The sequence below is a fragment of the Terrapene carolina genome, unplaced genomic scaffold (genome assembly GCF_002925995.2).
Source record: "Terrapene carolina triunguis isolate 2854851 unplaced genomic scaffold, T_m_triunguis-2.0 Scaffold34029, whole genome shotgun sequence".
NCBI lineage: Eukaryota > Metazoa > Chordata > Testudines > Emydidae > Terrapene > Terrapene triunguis.
Genome location: NW_020698380.1, coordinates 2,978,037 through 2,995,686, shown reverse-complemented (window position 1 = coordinate 2,995,686; position 17,650 = coordinate 2,978,037). Strand labels below are relative to the sequence as shown.

The 17,650-nt window shown below is 41.3% G+C and overlaps 1 protein-coding gene across 3 annotated transcripts in view; it reads right to left on the bottom strand.

Moving 5' to 3' along the window:
- LOC112119304 (trafficking kinesin-binding protein 1) overlaps window positions 1-15,185 on the bottom strand; it is a 116,591-nt gene extending 101,406 nt beyond the window's left edge. For all 3 annotated transcript variants that reach the window (XM_024217913.3, XM_024217915.3, XM_024217916.3), the window contains exon 1: window positions 14,920-15,185. The gene's annotated coding sequence lies outside the window, so the exon portion shown is untranslated. The remainder of the gene's footprint in view (window positions 1-14,919) is intronic.
- Between the last annotated feature and the right edge of the window lie 2,465 nt (window positions 15,186-17,650).

Sequence of the window (17,650 nt, the reverse complement as noted above, 5' to 3'; positions counted from 1 at the left end):
TTTGCTGTTGAACCCCAGTCCTAGCAAGAAAGGAGGAGTTGTTTCTCAAAATGTTTTCTGGTGATGGACCTGCATCTCTCTGTTAAGAGAGGAATGGAAGTTTTTCCTGGTAAAACCCTTTGGCATTAGCAAAAGCCTTGTTACACCAGACTGATAAATCTACGAGAGCCCAGAAACTATGGAAGACAGTCATTCATACAAAGGTGATCTAATATAGGCTGACATCCAACCAAGAGCTTGTGTCTGTAATATGATTTTCCTCGCTGGTCAGGTTCTAAGCCTGATACTATTCCAGAGATGGAATTCAGAATGATAGTCTTTCCCTCAACCATTTAACCAAGTGATAGGCCCTGGAGGTTAGCAGCAGTATGCTACAGCTTGGTCTTCTGATGCTTTTCTACCACTTTAGATAGAACCACAGAATGGAGAAAATTAGCAATCAGCATATTTGCATGAAAATCAAAATGGGGGAAGACTTTCTGATAGAAGGTTGGGCAGGAAAGTTCAGCCTTGATATTGGTCTGTCTGTTGGTCAGCTAGAAAGAAGTAAATTTGCTGTGTTGCTGATGGCTTGGAGCTCAGTGAGCCAACACTCAAACACCACATGCGTGATAGAAGTGCTATAACTCTGGAATCTAAGGGCTTGTCTACATGGCCCCGCAGTGCAGACTACAGAGGTGTGAATTTCTGCATGCACTACAGTGTTGTGCTGTACCCACCCCACACAGACCCTGCTAGGGCGAACTAAAAGATATCTTGTTTGTGTTAACATTTCAAACCAGGCCATGTTAAAGGTACCATCCTAGTTTGCGTTTAGTTCATGCTAGCAGGGTCTACATGGGGCAGCTATAGTGAAACACCTTAGCACACACTGTAATCCTCACTGTAGGACATCACAGACAAGTCCTGAGATGCTACTTGATATCACTGAGGATAGGTAATATTTCAGGCACTTCAGTAACAAGCCAAACAATCTATTAAACAGAATTCAAAGGGCTTCTAATCAACTTTAGTTTTGTAGAGGGTACTAAATGGTGGGTGGTTTCTAAAGTGCACTTCTGTGGTACTGCTGCTGACAAGAAGGGGAAGTGGGACTATATCCTACAGATTTTATATAACATTACATTTATTTTTAATTTATCAAATGTGCCTGATTTTCAACACTCAGAGGGCTTTAAAAAAAGACAAAGGCAATTACTAAAGAAAGAAAATCAGAAAAGGACAGACCTTTCTCCCAACTCACTAAACACCAACCCACTAACTCACCTGAGAAGAGAGATGGACTTTGCACAGCATCCTAAATGTCAACAGCCTCTGGTTGTTGAGCTGGCTGAGAGTACAAAATCCAGCAGCATTGAGGACTCTAGTTGGGAATGCCATGCCACCAACTCTCCCACATTTGAACAGAGTCCTAACTCAACCACTTCATCTGATCTCAACAGCCCTAGCATGTGTGGGCAGAGGAGCTTCAATTACCCTATCTACTCTATAGAATCAAGAACAGGTTAGACAAACACTTGACAGAGAGGAACTGGGTTTACTTGACTCTGCCTCGGCACACAGGGCTGAAGTAGATGACTTCTTGAGGTAATTTTTTTTTTTTGCATGAAGAGTTGAAAGCCAAAATATTTTGACTCTCAAATGCCACTGCAGTGCCTCATGCGAGTTGTACTTTGGGTGCCTCATGCTTCCATTCTCAATAGGTCAGACTTTCTGTCAGGACTACAGTCTCTCGTTCCCGGAGGAGAGGCAACGCATCATGGCAATCACAGGGCCATGGTGCATTATGGAAGAAGTAGTGGCCTATAGAAGAGAAAAGGAGCATGAGGCAGCACAGCAGCATTTTGGGTTTTGGTCATTCATTATTTTCACCCAAAAAACCATCCCACAAAAATTGAAGCTTTGTATGGAAAGCAGACACTTTTTGCAAGAAGTTTTGACTAGTCAAAATCTAATTTCCCATGGAAAAAAAGCTGATAGAAAATTGTTGCCCAGCCCTGCTTCTAACACCTTGCATTGACACACAGAAGAACCTCCCTTCCCAAGGTCATAAGTAATTTTTGTATCAAAATAATGAGATAGACTTGCACTGTACACATTTATCACAGCTCTCCTTTGCTGCCAAGAAGAATCTCTAGGAAGGACAGCATTATCCCACACAACTCTGAGCACTCATTTTCCGTTAGCATCCCTGTGTATAGAAAACGTCCCTTCAGTGTGTCATCTTTGCTGGCAGAGAATTCTACTAAAGTATGGCAGTTTAAAACATTCTGAGGAGCCAAGCTGGAGGAACAAGTTGGCTCAGAAAAGAGCTCCAATCAGAGCTAGCACCAGGAAGTAAAGGTTGAGCTAATGTTAAAAACTCATGAAATTCTCAATTCCTATGAACTGAACTGTTTTTTATATTTTCCCCCTTTTATAGGTTAAAATATGTTACAATCACCATGCTTTCATGTCAAGTTTCTTTAAAATATCCCAGAATTTTCGTATTTTGGACACACACAAAATTTAGATCAGATCATGGTAATAAAAAACATTCACACTAAATGGTAATGTCCCTATTGTATGCTTCTCCATAAAGTAGTTTTAATTTTGCCCCAATATGCTAACATTTCCCTCCACCTGGCCAAATAGAACCACATTAGTGCATTTCCTTTGCAAAAGAAGCAAAAGTAAACATTGCTCCCAAAGCTCATTCTTCTACAACAGGAACAAAAGCCATTCACACATCAACTGCGTGCTGGCAAACCAAAATTTAACAGCAGCAAGAACAAATAGTTTCTTTATCCATTGGGGTTTTCTAAACCTAAACAGACAAGACTAAGGGCAGGTCTTCACTACCCCCCGGATCGGCAGGTAGTGATCGATCTATCGGGGGTCGATTTATCGCGTCTAGTGTACACGCGATAAAATTGATCCCCAATCGCGCTCCCCGTCGACTCCGGAACTCTAGCTCGCGAGAGGCGGAAGCGGAGTCGACGGGGGAGCGGCAGCGGTCGACTCGCCACCGTCCTCACGGCCAGGTAAGTCGACCTAAGTTACGCCGACTTCAGCTACGCTATTCGCATAGCTGAAGTTGCGTATCTTAGGTCAACCCTCCCGCTCGTGTATACCTGGGCTACGACTAAGGATGTCTGTCAAAAAAAAAAGCAAGAGGCATTATTGATAAAATAACAGAATATACACAATCCTAAAAGTAATTATCCTATTGTTTCTAGGCTTCAATTATGCTACAAATTATCAAACAGAGCCCTCTAAAAAAGATGCCCAATGAATTTTTAGAATCACAAACCAATGTGCTTGTGATAAATGCAAGGGCGGCGGGGAAGGCAGCTCCCTTTTATGGACACCCAGCTAGCTATAAAATCCCTCTTAGTAGCTGTTCTCTATTGCTCTACCTGTAAAGGGTTAAAAAGTCTCACTGCGATGCATAGGTAAAAGGAAATGAGTGGACATCTGGCCGGAAGAGCCAATGGGAAGGCTAGAACTTTTTAAAATTGAAAAACGACTCCCCTTTTGTCTGTCAGTTGTGGTTTTCCCGGAGAGAGGGGACAGGGCAGAGCTATGCTGTAAAAAAGCTTGGGCCAGGTATGAAAAATCATTAGTATCATACCTAGAAACTACTCATGTAAAACCCCAGATATGTAAGTAGATTGGAAAATGTTTAGGAAGACCCGATTAGGTTTATTCCTTTTGTTTCTTTATGGCTTGTGGATTTCTCTGTGCTAACCCCAAGTGCTTTTGTTTGGCTTGTAACCTTTAAGCTAGACCTCAAGAAAGCTATTCTTGATGCTTAATCCTTGAAGGTTTTTTTTTTTTTTAATCTGGCAATAGCCTGAGTTTCCAGATGTATTTTTCTTTTTTTCTTGTTTTTATTAATAAAATTTACCTTTTTTAAGAACAAAATTGGATTTTTTTGTGTCTAAGAGGTTTGTGCAAATTAGCTGGTGGCAACCGCTGATTTCCTTTGTTTTCTTTCTCAGCTCTTCCCCAGAGGGGGATGAACAGGCTTGAGGGTACTCCACAGGAAGGAATTCCCAAGTGCGCCTTCCTGGGCTCTTAAAGGGGTTCTGCACTTGGGTGGTGGCAGCTTTTACCAATCCAAGGTCAGCGATAAGCTGTAACCTTGGAAGTTTAATACAAGCCTGGAGTGGCCAGTATTAATTTTTAGAATCTTTGCGGGCCCCCACATTCTGCACTCGAAATGCCAGAGTGGGGAACCAGCCTTGACAGTGCTAATAGGGGTAGGCTCTTGCTTAAAACAATTTACAATCTAAGGCCAAATCACAAGTGATGAACACTTGCAACTCCCAGGATTCCCCACCAACTCTCAGGATTTGTTCCTAAAATTACACAATTAGGGATGACCAATAAAGTTGGTGAAGACTGGCATCAAGGAAAAGCTGAGGGTTGCAACAGTAAAAAATAAGATATGTTTGTACACACATTCATGCTTTCATTGTGAATACAGTAGTTAGGTTTAGCATTTTTACTTAAAAAATAAGTTAATTTAATACTAGCTTGAGGGGCACAGTCCAGCAGGAGGGCAGGAATAATGGAATAAGCCAGCTCTGGAAGGCTACCCTAACGTAGCAAGGCTTGAAGAGATTTAAAAGGGTGAGAGTGAGGATACTTTGTGCACAGGATCAGGGAGGATATTCTGGATGAAGGGGTTGCCATAAGAAGAAGCATAGAGTCCCATGTGGGAGACAATCAGAGAACTGTCAATTCTCATTGAGTTGGCAGAGCACAGGGTGCAAGCTGGGCCATGGTGGATGAGATGCAAACAGGAACACAGCTTAAAAGGCAACAATGAGAAGTTTAAAATTTGATGGGGAAAGAGACAGGAAATCCATGCAGGGATTCAAACATGGATAATGATGTAACTGGAGCCGGCAGCAAAAAGATTAGTTTTAGTTACAGCATGTTGGATTGACTTGAAGGCAACAATTAGAGAATCAGGGAGGCCAGAGAGGAGGGGTCTCCAGTAGTCAAGCCAAGAAATGACTAAGGATTCAGCCAAGATTTTAACAATAGGGGCAGATTTTTTAGACACTATAGAAGAAGAATCAGCAGGATTTAGCAACAGTTTGGATGTTGATGCAAAAGGAGAGGTGTTAAAAAAAAAAAAAAAAAAGGACCTAAGATGTGGGCCTGGGTAACATGGAGGATGGTGGAATTATTGACAGTGATAGCAAAGGACAGGAAGTGAGAGAAGAACTTCATTTATACCATGCTTAGTGTGAGCTGGAAGCTGGACATCCATCCTAGAAATGATGCTGGAGAGAGAGTTTCATTTGCAGCAGTGAAGAAATGGGGAAGAGGTAGATTTGAAAGTAGTCAGCAGTGATGAGGCGATGGCAAGCAATGAAAGCAGATGATGTTGGCTAGAGAAAACGTGTAAAGGCAGAAGAAAAGGGTGTCAAGAACATAACCCAGTGCAGAGAAGGAGAGAAATTCAAGTTATTGCCACCTGATGAATATGTTGTGGCCTCTATGAAAGAAGTTGATGGATTCCTGTCCATGTCATAAACGTCATCACCACAATGTGGCACTGATTAGTATCCTTACTGCCAGTCTCAATACAAGCACCAAAATCAGAATGGCCATGGAAACTGAATTATCCTGTCAAATCACAGACATAGCCTCTCCATAACAAGATTCAGGTATTCTGGTAGCTGTGTTGCCAATTTCTATGCTGTAGAATTCTGTGAATAAGACTGAAAACTGAAATCAGTCCTCCATTAACTCTCAAATAGCATATATATATATATATATATATATATATATACATATATATATACACATACATATATATATACACACACACACACACACACACACACACACACACACACACACACAAAGAAAAAGAAAAACTGGAAAAGAAAGATTGCAGGTACTTGACATGTGCATGAAATAAAATATCAACTGTAAAGTAAATTATTGAGAGCAGGGTGTGTCGTCTTTTTTCAAAGGAAGTCAGTGGTTAAACCTAGCAGATTGTGTCATCGGGGCAGAAATAGTCTGTATATGTGGAATCTGCTTTATTCACTTCCGCTTTATTCCTGTTTTATTCTCTTCTTCACATATAAAAGAAAAACTGAGAAAGATTTTTTTGTATCCAAATTTGTCTGTTGAGAACTTCTGTCATCTTCACTGGTCTGATGTTTTGGTTTATATGGATGCAATGACTCTCTAGTTCAAGAAAACAGCCTTTTTTCTTACATAGAATTAATTTTAATTTTTTAAATTTCAATTAAAAAAAATCAGCATTTTTGAAAACTGAAAATAAAATGAAAGAAGTTACAAAGTTTGTGTGAAATTTTCCTGTTTGTGACCAGCTTCAGAGTTTGTAGAATTTTTTTGAATAATATTTGAAAAATGTTTGTAATTTCCCCCCTCTTTTGACCAGCTCTGTCCTTGTGCTTGGAAGGGACATAATATTTTCTTAACTTTTTTCAATCTTTCATGAAAGTCAATCAGTTCTTACAGCTTACTATACTATTTCCAAGTATTTGGTCCTTTGTTTTCTAAATATGTTCTGATTAGCTAGAAGAATTTATATTTCATTTGGTACTCAGCCTAATATTTAATATCTGCCTACCTTTACAAAACATTTTAAAGTTGCTTCATGTTGTATTCTCTTTGCAAGAGAATGACCACCACTACTAGAAGTGTGCAGAATTTCAAAAACTATTGTGACAAATCCTGAAGTTCTTAATTCGAAAAAACTCCTATTGCAGAGACTAAGGAGATTTCTGGACCTGAATTTCAGTATATAAATTTTCCATCAATGTAACCTTAAAAAATTCTTATGGTGGTGAGCCATCCTGTGAAAGGCATGAAATATGAACAAAATAAGCTTCAAAATAGCTCATCTCCATGAGAAATGTTCAAATCATTCACAATGCCAATCTCTCAGAATCAGTGACAGCCAAAGAGGTAAGGAGTACCTTCATGCATGTGCGCAGAAGTGAAAATTAGGATAATGAGTGAATCATGCATCGTGATGAGGAAATGACCATTTAAATCACAATTCATTTATCCTCTCTCTGGTTAGTGAAGCCCACTGAAACAAACCCACATCATCTTAAGCAGCTGCGCTCTCCGGATTACAAAATATATCATGGCAGAGTAATTCTAAGTAGAGGGATCCTCAGACCTGAGGAACAAGACTGAACATTTAATCAACACAATGAAGGTGACTGGAGATAAGGAGTCAAAGATGGCTAGGGAAAAAAATTACACATGTAACGCTTCCCTGGGGGGTTGTGAGGCACCTGCCCTTAGCATGAGGAAGCCTGGTCCGTGCCTGCTGGGGATCAGCTCTCCAACACCTCCAGCCGCTGGCAACACAAGCACCTGTCTTCAGATCCTGCAGAGGTCTGGCTCTCTCAAGTTAATGGTAGGCACACTCCAACCGCTGGGCACTCGGAGCATCCCCCTGGAGTGACCAGAACCTGATCCACTGGACACTCCCAGAATTTCCAGATCTTCTGTTCACAAAGGAACAGTACACCACAGCTTACCAGTTACAACACTATACAACACACCTCTGCTTAACACCCAGCACTCAGATTTGTTTATAGAGAAAGAAGGTATAAATTTATTAAACAAAGTTCAGAGATTGAAATGACAGCAAGCAGAAATATTGGAAACAAAGGGCTACATATCAAATAAAATCATAACACGCATACTGGAGCCTAACTTAACCAATAAAGACATTGTCATTTCGTGAGAGCAAAAGTTTACCCTAAATCCTTCCAGTGTATTACAGGCAGGGTTGGCTGTGATCTTCTGTTCATGAAACAAGCTCTGTCTTCTTGCCTTCTCAGTGGAACAATGTTAAGTTTTTCTCTGTCTCTACAGTTATAGTCCAAACATCCATTGTGTGCACCCACTGGATAACCCCTACTGCTTGTGTTTTCCTGTCCAGGGTCTCCTCTGGAGACTTTACAATCATTTGACTTGCATTTTGCTCAGACTGTAAATGGATCCCACTGTGAACCATACAATACTCAATTTACATGTGGACAGACAGACAAACAGCCCTTGCCTGAAAGAAATCCATTTCTCACCTTTTCTGGTGATCATCCCCAAGTCACAGACCTCGAGAAAATAATTCTCACTGTATATATGTAACTCCTTACATTTTTTTCTGTACATATATCTTGCAATGATTATGATGATCATTAGAGACCTTACATGATACTTTATGGTGACCTAATATATACATGCCAGACCCAGGGTATCCCTGTAACCCTGATGCATCCGTGTGTTGTGCCCTCTGCCACCTGGCAGCAATAGGTCCCTGGGTCACAACACGTAACAGAGAAAACCCAATACCCCCATGGAAGACATGCAAAGAGGAAAATTTCCCTTCTGCCACCTAATATAGTTTGAGCTTTGTGTGTCCATAGCCAGTCTGAATCTCCATTTCTGGAAGGATAGATTTGAGTGACAGCTACTGATGGGCAGGCAAAAGCAAGAAGGATAAAAGGCTTTTGCGATTTGCAAAATTGGAGTAATTAGCAACTGACATTTCTAGTAGCAACACTCCATTTTGTCTTGCCAAGATTATATGGCTCTTTGTCTCTGGAAAATGGCAGCAAAAATTGGAAAGGGTGAAGAAGCTTCCCCCAAGTTGTCTTTTTCCATCCAGCACCTGCCAACGACAAATATTTAATCCTGTACTAAAACTACAGTGTAAAGAGCAATGGTAATTCTCAAATAGAATTTTTAATTTCTTCTTTGATGAAACTACACTAGATGGTGCTACATCCACAGCTATCTCTCTGATCACTCATCTGAGACAGGAGAGGAAAAGAGAGAAAAGCAGGCAAATACACAGTGAGAAGAACAAATAATGGAGCAAGTAGAGAAAGCACATACAGATAGTAACAGATTATCCTTTCCCTGCTATACAGTGATGGTCCTGTTATCCAGAAGCCAGTACTAAAGTCTAATTCCGCCAGTCCTATTTGCCTGTATTAGTCATACCCATATTATTGTGCTGTCAGTAGAAACTCTATAATTAAGGCTGTGTTGAGCTTTTCAGTGAAAGCTTCATTAAAGCCCTCTATTACATACTTCAGTGACTGAATTTAATTTTCAAATGTAACACAATTGCTGCTTACAGGATAACTGGCTATTCTGTAACATTTTTTGTATAACCATGGCTCACTTTCCCCCCAAAAAAGATTTAAAATTATATTTATTTCAATTTGGCTCTGACAGTCTCACTATACCTAAATGGTGACCACAAATTCAAAACTTCTCACACACACACTTTTTACACTGACCTCCACATTTTAGTTTGGCCTCCTTGTCTCTATGAAATTCTGCAGGTAATAACTTAAGCTATCTATCTTAGAATTGCAGTTAGCACCCACCACAATAAGATTTATGCACGTCAGTCCTGATTCAACAAGGTACTTCAACATGTGCTTTATTCCAACCCAGTTTAGTATTTAACTTCTGTGGAAGTCAATGGGACTTAAGCACATGCTCAGTATTGTCAACCCTCAACTTTTTTTCTCCCCTGTATGAAAGAAACAATTAGGTAAGAATCTCATGCTTCCAGGATCTGAGACTTTAAGTAAAACACCAAATACTGTTAGACTTGTGATCAAGTCTCACAAGTTAGCAACAATAGATGCATAAAGCTAAGCATATGCTTAAGTGCATTGGTGAAGTGGGGCCTGAGTGCACTCCTGAAGGTGAGACTGGAGTGGCAATGAAGAAATTCTGTTTCCTCAGCTGAGGACACCTAGCATAACAGCTGAAATATCAGCTATAGCAGAACAGCCTCCAAGGACAGCTCAAGCAGAATGTAATTCAATGGTTTGAAGGACTGAGTTAAAAATTATGTCATGAAGCTAAGACAGTGGAAAAACATTTGTATTGCACAAGGAGAGAAGCCAAAAAGTTATAAAGTTTAACATGTTTGGTTATTAATGCTCTTGAAACTATAGATCTGATACAGGTCACAGGCTAATAAAAATCAGAGGTCAACTACAGGTCTCAGCTCCAGCACCTTTTTCACCCAAAGCTGAGCTCCAGCACTTGTTCCAATTCCAATTTTTAATTTTTTTAACCACTTCTGTTTCATGGAACAAGGGGGGAAAAAAGACAAAATTGGAAGAATCAAACAAAGGCTAAAGGAAATACAAGATGAAAAAGGGGGAAGGGAAGAAAATAGCTGATTAAGGGGGTCAGAAAAATAAAAGCCCACTCTACAACTCACTCCTGAGGTCTGTTCCATTGGTTATACCTTTACTGCACCATTACATGAGTTCTACCACCGTGAACGTTAATTTAAAAAGAAAGTGAAGCCACATGCATCAGCTTTATGGTTTTAAATTTGGATTTTCTTTAGTCAGAGATGGAGTAATTAAGAAAGTAACCTGGTGCCCAACAAGCAAGCTTTTCCACCACCGCTGCTGCCCCAAATGCTATGTCATAAGAACAGAATAGACAAATGATGGAATATGAGAGCACTTAAAGCAGAATGGTTCCACCTCTAGATGTGCTGGTCTGTTCCCATGCCATAAAACAAAAAGCTTTCCCCATCTCCTTTAAAATCAACTTGTGCACTTGCAATCGTTCTTACCAGATTAATTTCCCAAATTAAGTTCATAATTCTCTCAGACCCTTAATCTAATGCTTCATTTCAGTTTTTTGCTCTTTTTTTTTGGTGTGGATCTCTCATTGATTATATGAACTGATACCATAGAACTCCCATTAACGACGCTCTGAGTGAAAGATGTCACGTGAAGTCTTACTCAGGGCCGGCTGCAGGCACCAGCACAGGAAGCAGGTGCTTGGGGCGGCCAATGGTAAGGGGCGGCACGTCCGAGTCTTCGGTGGTGGGTCCCTCAGTCCCTCTTGGAGGGAAGGATCGGCTGCCGAATTGCCGCCGAAGAATGAAGCAGCGCGGTAGAGCTGCCACCGAAGCACCGCCAATCGCTGCTTTTTTTTTTTTCTTCCCCCTTCGCTGCTTGGGGCGGCTAAAAAGCTGGAGCCGGCCCTGGTCTTACTGAGAAGATCTAATGTCCAAAATAATTTCAGTTATAGCTTGCTTGATTTCCATGAAGGTAGGCACTTTTTGAGGATACATACACATTACATTTACTAGTGGGAAAGGAAGTGCTTCCAGTTATTTTGATTCCAGAAATAGGAGATAATTCTATCATTGTTGAAAAAAATGTAATATAATTTTTATTTACCTATTTCTTTAAAACTGCAAAAAACTTAAATTTCACAAAAACACAGCTTTGGTTCACAGAGTTCTTAAGCCTAAATCCCTTTCTGCAGTTAACTTGAAAAGTTCCCTTAAGAGCACCCAAAATGGGGTATAATTTACTACTGTGGAAGTTGGGAAATCTATCATCATTTTTGTGTGTGTGATGATTCTGGGACAGTAAACAGAAACAGGGGAGGGTCCTAACTGAGAAAATTCTAAGGAGGAGTCTATGGACATTGATTACCTTTGTTTTTTTAGAAAAATAAGGTCACCTATACACACACTGCATACTATTTAGACTAGGAACCAATGCTTACCAGGATCAGTCATGTATAAGACTAGAATTTCAGTTAATCCACCCCTCCCTGCACATTATGTTATGCTAGGTGTCACCAGGTGGTGCTATTACATAGTCTGCACACTTCTAGTAGTGGTGGTCATTCTCTTGCAAAGAGAATACAACATGAAGCAACTTTAAAATGTTTTGTAAAGGTAGCCTAATATTTAATATCTGCCTATGTAAGACTCCAAAGGAAGCTGAACTGTGAACATCTGCTACTGCTTAGCAGAGGGGCAATAATTAGAGGCCAGGTGGTCTGAATATTAAGGTTCATATTAACCCTACTTCACCACACCAGTCCATCTCTGCCAGTCCTGAAAAACATCTGCCAATACTAATTGCTTTCCATCTGAAAACAAGGTACAGATTTTGCAAAATGAATTTGGCAAAATATTTCAAAATTTCTCAATCTATACCCTTCAACTTCATTAAAAATTTGGAAAACAACTGCCTTTCTAAACAGATCCCAGTCATAAAGTACAATCAGGACCATAAGTGTTCGGAAGCAGAACAGGCACTCCTACGCTGGATGCAGCAGAAAATTGCTCGTTCTGCATAGCTGATCCAAAAAGGCCAACAATTTTGTAGCAGTAATAAGTAAACCAGATTTGGCAGAGAATAAAGCAAGTCTTAGCCACAGGAAATCCAGAAAGATTGCTGTGTTTAAAAGAACTCATGGTGGGAAACCAAACATTGACCTCAACTTGTAAGAGGACTTTATTAAAAGAAAAAAATGCTTTTCCTTCTGTGGATCATTATCAAGAAGATATCTATTTGTGACAAAACTGAAGTGGTCTGGTATGCAGTCAAAAACAGGATAACGACTTAAAATCTCACTGTCCCCCTGAGGGAACATGCCTGGAACAGATACAAGATGTGTTATTGTTACTAGAAATTCTGCAGTATCTCCATGTTTTTGTAACGTTCCTAGTCTATCTGTTAAGTTTAGATGCAACATAAATGCTTGGGTGACTGCAGTCAAGCTTAGAGACCACCTTATATATAAATACCTCAACGAGCCTGGGCATCAGTGGTAGGGGAAAAAGATGATAACAGGAACTTTACATGCTCCGTAGTACGCCAATTCTGAGACTAAAGGATTGGCTTCAGCCTCAGTGCTACTGGTAGTCATGGCTGCTGCACTTCGTACTGCAGGAAGCTAGGGCCTTTCTGAAGAGTGAGAATTCCGCTGTTGGGAAATCCAGCACACAATTGTGGAACTGAGCAGTTGTGTTTGGCAACTATCGTTAGTTCAAAGGGTTGCTGGCTTTCATTTTTTAAATAAATCAGTTTAAATTGTAATGTGAATCAAATTAAAAGGATATGGAAGAGCATGATGGGAGGGATTGATGGTTATTGGTGGAAGGCTACTTGAAGACCCTCATAAAACTCACTTCTTTTAGGAGGAAGGAGAAAGTTACTCCAAGGGCACTGGAGGCTGCTCCAACTAATTTAATACATAGTGGTGCAAATCTAGATTATTCAATTTCATCTGAAAAAATCTCTAGTTAGAGTGTTACATATTTTATAGCTTCTGTAGGTGAAACTCACTGCACACAGCAGGGGTTCCTTGCATCCCTCCATTCTCCCCAACAAGTTCTCTGTGTGCCTCCCCATTTCCCGAGCCAATGGATATGGTTGGCAGCTCAGAGATGAAGGAGATCCTGCAATGGCTTGTAAAGCAGGAGGAGCAGATGCAAAAGGCCCTGCAAGGCTTCCAGCAGTCACACCAGGCCGAGAGACAGGCCTTGCTAACCTGGCAGGCAGAACAGCAAAAAAGCCTACACTTCTGTATAAGAGAGCAGGTGAGTCCCGCAATGGGGGATGACACCTGGCAGAGGGGCTTGGGACTCTGTAAAATGGGTCCGGCAGATGACCTGGATGCATTCCTTGGTACGTTTGAGCAGGTAGCCATGGGCACCGGTTATGATAGGGCAACCTAGGCCCTACGGCTGGCTCCCTACCTAGCTGGCGAAGCTCAAATGGCCTGCATGGCATTGAGTGACAAAGAGGCCCGGAACTATGAGGTGGTGAGGGCAGCAGTCCTAGATCAGGATGGCCTGTCCTGTCAGAGAAATACCGCCAAAAGTTCCAGTTGGCCAGATGGATGGGGGCCATGCAGCCCCGGGCATTCGCTCAGAGACTGATGGACTGGGCCACCCACTGGCTGAGGCCTGAGACTCTGTCACGCCAGCTCCAATTGAGAAAGGGGAATTGATGCTGGCTGAGCAAGCCCAGGCCTGATTGGCAAACGGAGAACAGCTGCCGGCCTCGTTAACTAAGGGCAATATAAAGGCTGGAAAGAAAGGAAGAAGCCAGAGAATTAGAGGGAGTGGGAGCTCTTCTCTGCTGGCTGCAGGAGCTAGCAGGCCCTGAGGCTGTAATAGTGAAGCTGTTGGTAGCTAGAAGGTGGTGGGAAGGTATACTGTAAATAACGAGCACGGGTGATTGAACCTACGCAGAGGTCTCTGGCTGGTTTGTGGGCGTGGCAGAGGAGAGCGGGGCCCAGCGGTGCCTCGCCACATTCAGATTTGGTGTTCAACGGTTATCACATTACATCCAAAACAGAGAAATACCATTAAGTTGAGCATAAGGCCTCACAAGCTTTGCCAATAAAGGGCTTGGAAAGGAAATTTTTATCATTTGATGTCCATATAATTGATTACGTTCAGTTACAGTAACCATTAATATACAAGGAACAAATGGCATAACGAGTTCTTTGAAATTCAGGCTTCACGGGGAAATGCATTATCTCTTACAGTACCAGAGCTAACACAGCAAAGATGGAAACAGAGCATAACCTCCCTCTGGTTGCTGTTTTGAGAGGCAAACACGACAGCCACAGCATCGGACACTCTGCAACTTCATTTCTTTCATATGGCAATTGTTAGAGCTTTCCCACTAGCAAGAGAGCCAAGTTACAGTTAGTAATGCAACTAATTATTTCCATAATTTCCGGCAATGAACTTATGTTGAGCTACAATATTTTTAATTCCTCATTTTGAGGTTTGTTTTTAAACTTGAGCTCCAAATTGCCTGCCTTTCAAATTTGATTTTTTCCATGATAACTGCAATAATTAATTATACAATTGTAAATTAATGGCCTATTTCAAAACCTTAACTCTCGTATAGTGTTGTGACTGGGAATTCATTTAAGATTCAGAACTCTTCAACACTATATCCCAGATGAGAAAACAGTATTTTTAGAATAGTAACTGATTTATTATGTATGAAGCTGCTATGTCAGCAGTTGTTTCATTACGGAAAAGGAAACTTAGCTATTGTGTACCTATCTCAAGAAAGAGATAGAATAATCTAGTTTATTGCATACCAGTAATGGTGCAGGCATCTCTGTATTCTCTGTTGTCCGGCACATCATTTTCCACTGCTTCACTTACATAGTGCTCTTCATGGATGCCTGTGTCACAGGCTAGGACTGCATGGTTCGTTGGCTCTGAAGGGGGCACAGTGGCAGCCAAAGTGCAGTCGTGCAAAGCTGTGGCGTCCAGCTTGGCAGGTTTCACAGGGATGTACAAACTGCCATCAGGGGGACCAGTGCTGGAGACTGGGTCTGGCACGCAGAAACGCAACCCTGTCTCTTTCTAGTGTTGGGTTCCTTGAGAGGTCTGAAAAACACACGAAAGCAGCATATATTAAATTCAGGCAATTCTAACCAAATTAGTCAAAATAGATTTGTCAAATATTCTATTAATTCCATGATAAGTTCAGCAAATATTACAAGACAAATACCCCACATGGACCATCTGCCACACTTAGTACACTGTGTAATCACTTTATCCACAGACAGGTGTTAGGCCTGTTACATCAATATTTGAAATTGTAGGATAAAGAGTCAGATTTTTCTTTTTTGTCCAATCCTCCCTAGAGTTAATATAGTCCATCAGCCAAAGAACATATTGTGATGAACATGCTAGGGCATTACCACCATCCCTCCCGCCTAACCAGTGGAGGGCACTATTTTACCCAGTTCAACATTCAGCCAGTAGAGGAGTCCGTATTCCAGAATACCAGAAAAAGGAAGTAAAATCCTGACATCAGAGAGAATCAAGTTAGGGAGAGAGTTAGAGACTGCATGTGAGCAAGAACAGCAGCCTGGGATCAGGCTGCAAAGAGAGGGCTCGGCTGGGCTGCAGGGGGACGCAACCTCAGCCTATTACTTTCAGGGAGCCAGCAGAAGAACAGAAGAATATATTGCACTGGCTTGCAAGCAGGTGTGAATGCAACTGCAAAAATGACACCACAGATGAAAGACCTGAGCTCTAACCAATGAGGTCTTCAAGTGCTTCATTGCCTTCAGGAGAAGGACAAACTTGAGATAACTTTATACACTTGGAGGAAGTGTTAGTGGTTGACAAACAAGTGGTTGACTTGTTTGTAACTGCTAACGTTCTCGTACCTGGACTATTTGCATATTTTATTTTCTAGCACCCCCTACTAAAATAATCCTCTTCCTTCCTTTGATTGAGTGTTTATGGGAACTCACTGAAGTCTGTGGAGCCCAGTGCTCAGAGTGCCTACAGCACCTGCCTCTAAGCTCATGGTACAGGCTTGGGGTCCCACAGAGAACTACCAGACATCTAGAGGGGGCAGGGGTACCACAGCACACAGAGCAACATCCAAGACTCATTTACAATATTTTATGGTCTTTCACATGTGCGCTCTTCTCAGCTTAGTCTGTATTTTTCAACAGGGATGAGTATTAAGACCCAAAAAATCCAGACCTCTTGCACAACTCATATTTACCTTTAAGTCAGAGATACAGGGAGACTGACATACAGTCAGTCAGTCTTAGTTCTAAAATGTCTCATACTTTATCATGATGATTTATGCATTATAGCATTTTATCAAGGCTGAGTAACCTGAAAATGACTCTCAGGTTCAAAGAGACAAAGCTGAAATTGCACTCTCCTTCCACTACAATCACCATGGGACAATCGTTTTTCTCTGTATTAAAATGATAAATTTATCCTGGCATATCCTTAAATGCAGTGTTCCTCTGCTGTAGCAGCCTCAGAAAGGGGAAAGTCCCCAGTGAGTGCTTTAGCAGAAAGCTCATGGCTCTTCTGCATAGTATCCTTTATTACGTAGCTATCACTGCACGCAGCTTTGCAGAACAACTGGGTCGTTTGTACTGGTTATTTTTAAACTTGTCCCCTGTCAAGTTGCTACGCTGGAATAATCAAAGAGAGAGATGACTGCTGTTACAAATTTTTTATTTACGTGAACTTGGAATTAAGGAACAATCTCCATTCCTCCTTCGCAATTCACATAGAAGTGTTTCAAGGCACAGCAAGGAAGCACACTGAAAACGTACCAACTGACTAAAAAGCATTTTATGTCTCCATTTCCTCATGATCCCATCATACACCCATGAATCATATTTGTAATAGAAAACTCCATTGGGTAAAGCACACCCTTTGTTCACAGGAACAATGATGTCTGGGGAAACATCTAGTAACAGCAGTATTTATTCCCACACTCCCTCTCCCCCCACCCTTATGAATCCTTCCTTTTACAATTATAACGAGTGAGGAACCTCTCAGGCATGGCTTGTAAGAAGTGTGTCTCCCTAAATTACACTTCTATTGATCAAACATGTACACCTCTACCTCGATATAACGCTACCCGATATAACACAAATTCTGATATAACGCGGTAAAGCAGTGCTCCGGGGGGGGAGGGGGCGGGGCTGCACACTCCAGCGGATCAAAGCAAGTTCGATATAACGCGGTTTCACCTATAAGATTTTTTGGTTCCCGAGGACAGCGTTATATCGAGGTAGAGGCGTATAAGTGAGTTTCGAACAGATGAGACACTTGCACTTACAATGGTCATGGATACTAATACAGTATCTTGTGTGAATACAATCTTCCTTGGGGCTCCCTTCTCCCAGTGATTTTTCCAAACCCTTCTCCCACATACCCACAATCACTGAAATATTTGCAAGCAGTGACCAGAAGTTTCATTACATCTGGCATCCAGTCAACATAAGCCCCTCCATTCATCTAGCATACCACCTAGGTCACTGCAATAAGGTCACA